This window comes from Schistocerca americana, unplaced genomic scaffold, assembly GCF_021461395.2.
Source record: "Schistocerca americana isolate TAMUIC-IGC-003095 unplaced genomic scaffold, iqSchAmer2.1 HiC_scaffold_47, whole genome shotgun sequence".
Taxonomy (NCBI): Eukaryota; Metazoa; Arthropoda; class Insecta; order Orthoptera; family Acrididae; genus Schistocerca; species Schistocerca americana.
This window is the reverse complement of record NW_025726203.1, coordinates 2715001-2720000: the sequence shown is the minus strand read 5'-3', so window position 1 is coordinate 2720000 and position 5000 is coordinate 2715001. Positions and strand designations below refer to the sequence as shown.

The window sequence follows — 5000 nt, the reverse complement described above, 5'->3', positions numbered from 1 at the left end:
AAGTAATCGCTGACAGCACGAAGGATGTCACGCGACTAGTTAGCAGGCTAGAGTCTCGTTCGTTATCGGAATTAACCAGACAAATCGCTCCACCAACTAAGAACGGCCATGCACCACCACCCACCGAATCAAGAAAGAGCTATCAATCTGTCAATCCTTCCGGTGTCCGGGCCTGGTGAGGTTTCCCGTGTTGAGTCAAATTAAGCCGCAGGCTCCACTCCTGGTGGTGCCCTTCCGTCAATTCCTTTAAGTTTCAGCTTTGCAACCATACTTCCCCCGGAACCCAAAAGCTTTGGTTTCCCGGAGGCTGCCCGCCGAGTCATCGGAGGAACTGCGGCGGATCGCTGGCTGGCATCGTTTATGGTTAGAACTAGGGCGGTATCTGATCGCCTTCGAACCTCTAACTTTCGTTCTTGATTAATGAAAACATACTTGGCAAATGCTTTCGCTTCTGTTCGTCTTGCGACGATCCAAGAATTTCACCTCTAACGTCGCAATACGAATGCCCCCGCCTGTCCCTATTAATCATTACCTCGGGTTCCGAAAACCAACAAAATAGAACCGAGGTCCTATTCCATTATTCCATGCACACAGTATTCAGGCGGGCTTGCCTGCTTTAAGCACTCTAATTTGTTCAAAGTAAACGTGCCGGCCCACCGAGACACTCACTCAAGAGCACCCTGGTAGGATTGCAACGGGGTCCGCCTCGGGACGCACGAGCACGCACGAGGCGCGTCGCACGCCTTCAGCTCGCCCCACCGGCAGGACGTCCCACGATACATGCCAGTTAAACACCGACGGGCGGTGAACCAACAGCGTGGGACACAAATCCAACTACGAGCTTTTTAACCGCAACAACTTTAATATACGCTATTGGAGCTGGAATTACCGCGGCTGCTGGCACCAGACTTGCCCTCCAATAGATACTCGTTAAAGGATTTAAAGTGTACTCATTCCGATTACGGGGCCTCGGATGAGTCCCGTATCGTTATTTTTCGTCACTACCTCCCCGTGCCGGGAGTGGGTAATTTGCGCGCCTGCTGCCTTCCTTGGATGTGGTAGCCGTTTCTCAGGCTCCCTCTCCGGAATCGAACCCTGATTCCCCGTTACCCGTTACAACCATGGTAGGCGCAGAACCTACCATCGACAGTTGATAAGGCAGACATTTGAAAGATGCGTCGCCGGTACGAGGACCGTGCGATCAGCCCAAAGTTATTCAGAGTCACCAAGGCAAACGGACCGGACGAGCCGACCGATTGGTTTTGATCTAATAAAAGCGTCCCTTCCATCTCTGGTCGGGACTCTGTTTGCATGTATTAGCTCTAGAATTACCACAGTTATCCAAGTAACGTGGGTACGATCTAAGGAACCATAACTGATTTAATGAGCCATTCGCGGTTTCACCTTAATGCGGCTTGTACTGAGACATGCATGGCTTAATCTTTGAGACAAGCATATGACTACTGGCAGGATCAACCAGGGAGCTGCGTCAACTAGAGCTGAGCAGCCGGCCGCCCGGGAGTGTGTCCCGGGGGCCCGCGCGAACACGCAAGCGTCCGCTCAATTATTCTGCAAACAGGAGGAGGCTGAGCCCCCCTGCACAATACACCTCGAAACCCTCTCAGGTCCCGGCGGCGCGCAGCGCCGTCCTAAGTACTTGGTCGGGTTCGAGAGTGGCGCAATCGCCCGGAGTTTGGCGAGTAGACGCTTTAGGTGCGACCACCCGTGCTCCCAACTGAGCTTGCCGCTGCCGACAGAGGCCCGGGAGCGTGCTGTCGTGGCATTGCCGGCGGGAGACAACACGCGCCACCTACGGTGGCCGGCAGCTCCAACGCCAGCGCCACAGAAGGACAAAAGCCCCACTTGGGTGCCGAAGCGAACTCTCCCAGCACAGCGCACGCGCCAACACGTCCGCACAGCTGCGATACAATCCACCTGCGAGAACCGCAGAGGCGACCGAGCAGCAGACGGCGTCGCGGCGCCGAGCGCCGGGCGGCGGCGCATCCTCAGCGCACACAGTCCTCAATCGGACCAGCACACTGCAGATGTCCACCGCGCTTCGCACCGGGCCCGCGAGGACCTACTTTGGCCGCACGGCGCCGCGTGCAGGGTGCGCCGGCGCGCAGCTGCGCCGCCTGCCGCCTCCGTCGGCCGGCGCGCCTGCCACTGGCCGCCCCCACCAGCCGGCTGTAGCGCGTGCGCCCACGCACCGCGCGGCCAGCACGCCGGGAGGCCCCCCCTCACCGGCCGGGGACGGTCCCACCCAGCCACCGCCGCGTATCGCTTCACACCCACATGCCATTCACGTTCGTGGGCATGGTGGGTATCGCTGAAACAACCGGTTGGTAGCTCAACCGATCGTCGCCATCACTGATTCACCTCTAGCGAGAACAACCGCACCACAACGGTTTACCAGTTGTTCATTTGCGAAACGTCACCAGCAAACGTAGACGTCCATCGCCATTTGCAAATTCAACGATTGTTGCATGCCTGTGTCAGGTGTCACGACACACTATGTCTGCCCACATACACGCAACAACATGTGCACGCTTCGCGAACACGTGGAAGGTGGCCCCCGTACGTATGCGATGTCCATTGCGCGAACGACTGTCAACCGGCCTCTGTCGCATGTCGCAGATGTGGAACGCAGTGCACCATGCTATCACGGTGTGTGAGAGGAGACGACTACGTCTGACAACACGCGCCACTACATCAACAGACGGCTCATGCTGATCGCCATCCACGGCATACCATACTGCAATCCAGCTCTTATAGGGAGACGACACGTAGCTGAGTGCACAATATTTGGACCGTATGGTTCGCCGTTGTTGGCGCAGTCGTGGTACGGTCACACATGTACCACGATGTATCATTCAGTACATGAGGACCAATGTGCAGTACAGTGTGTGATTTGGACGTACAACATCAGCGGACAGTTGACACAAGCCGTACCACAACGTAGGCTGTGCTTCGCCATGCGAATGCCAATGAACAACTGCGAAGGGCATTGAGCATGTACGTCCTACTGCCATCCGCATTACAGTGTATAGCTGCAAGGTGTTTCACATGAAGCGATACTCTGGGGACCGGGCAGTGCGAGTAGCAAACTATATTGCGGGGGTTGCAGTTAGGCAACACTACACTAATTTAACGCGTCGTATGACAATTACAGAGCAGGTTAAGGCCCAACGTGTGTTGGGTTAAGGCCCAACGTGTGTTGGGTTAAGGCCCAACGTGTGTTGGGTTAAGGCCCAACGTGTGTTGGGTTAAGGCCCAACGTGTGTTGGGTTAAGGCCCAACGTGTGTTGGGTTAAGGCCCAACGTGTGTTGGGTTAAGGCCCAACGTGTGTTGGGTTAAGGCCCAACGTGTGTTGGGTTAAGGCCCAACGTGTGTTGGGTTAAGGCCCAACGTGTGTTGGGTTAAGGCCCAACGTGTGTTGGGTTAAGGCCCAACGTGTGTTGGGTTAAGGCCCAACGTGTGTTGGGTTAAGGCCCAACGTGTGTTGGGTTAAGGCCCAACGTGTGTTGGGTTAAGGCCCAACGTGTGTTGGGTTAAGGCCCAACGTGTGTTGGGTTAAGGCCCAACGTGTGTTGGGTTAAGGCCCAACGTGTGTTGGGTTGAGGCCCAACGTGTGTTGGGTTGAGGCGCAACATAGGTTAGGTTGAGGCGCAACATAGGTTAGGTTGAGGCGCAACATGGGTTAGGTTGAGGCGCAACATGGGTTAGGTTAAGGCGCAACATGGGTTAGGTTAAGGCGCAACATGGGTTAGGTTAAGGCGCAACATGGGTTAGGTTAAGGCGCAACATGGGTTAGGTTAAGGCGCAACATGGGTTAGGTTAAGGCGCAACATGGGTTAGGTTAAGGCGCAACATGGGTTAGGTTAAGGCGCAACATGGGTTAGGTTAAGGCGCAACATGGGTTAGGTTAAGGCGCAACATGGGTTAGGTTAAGGCGCAACATGGGTTAGGTTAAGGCGCAACATGGGTTAGGTTAAGGCGCAACATGGGTTAGGTTAAGGCGCAACATAGGTTAGGTTAAGGCGCAACATGGGTTAGGTTAAGGCGCAACATGGGTTAGGTTAAGGTACAATATGGGTTAGGTTAAGGTACAATATGGGTTAGGTTAAGGTACAATATGGGTTAGGTTAAGGCGCAACATAGGTTAGGTTAAGGCGCAACATAGGTTAGGTTAAGGCGCAACATAGGTTAGGTTAAGGCGCAACATAGGTTAGGTTAAGGCACAACACGGGTTAGGTTAAGGTACAACACGGGTTAGGTTAAGGTACAACACGGGTTAGGTTAAGGTACAACACGGGTTAGGTTAAGGTACAACACGGGTTAGGTTAAGGTACAACACGGGTTAGGTTAAGGTACAACACGGGTTAGGTTAAGGTACAACACGGGTTAGGTTAAGGTACAACACGGGTTAGGTTAAGGTACAACACGGGTTAGGTTAAGGTACAACACGGGTTAGGTTAAGGCACAACACGTGTTAGGTTAAGGCACAATACGGGTTAGGTTAAGGCACAACACGGGTTAGGTTAAGGCACAACACGGGTTAGGTTAAGGCACAACACGGGTTAGGTTAAGGCACAATACGGGTTAGGTTAAGGCACAATACGGGTTAGGTTAAGGCACAATACGGGTTAGGTTAAGGCACAATACGGGTTAGGTTAAGGCACAATACGGGTTAGGTTAAGGCACAATACGGGTTAGGTTAAGGCACAATACGGGTTAGGTTAAGGCACAATACGGGTTAGGTTAAGGCACAATACGGGTTAGGTTAAGGCACAATACGGGTTAGGTTAAGGCACAATACGGGTTAGGTTAAGGCACAATACGGGTTAGGTTAAGGCACAATACGGGTTAGGTTAAGGCACAATACGGGTTAGGTTAAGGCACAATACGGGTTAGGTTAAGGCACAATACGGGTTAGGTTAAGGCACAATACGGGTTAGGTTAAGGTACACATTGTTGTAAGGAAAGGTGTTTTGGGGGG

The 5000-nt window shown here is 53.6% G+C and overlaps 1 non-coding gene across 1 annotated transcript in view; it reads right to left on the bottom strand.

Annotated features, from left to right (window-relative positions):
* Positions 1 to 1483, bottom strand: part of LOC124584120 — a 1910-nt gene extending 427 nt beyond the window's left edge. Inside the window, exon 1 of the ribosomal RNA XR_006974530.1 lies at positions 1 to 1483. This exon is cut by the window's left edge and continues 427 nt beyond it. This is a non-coding gene — a ribosomal RNA (small subunit ribosomal RNA).
* Positions 1484 to 5000: the final 3517 nt, after the last annotated feature.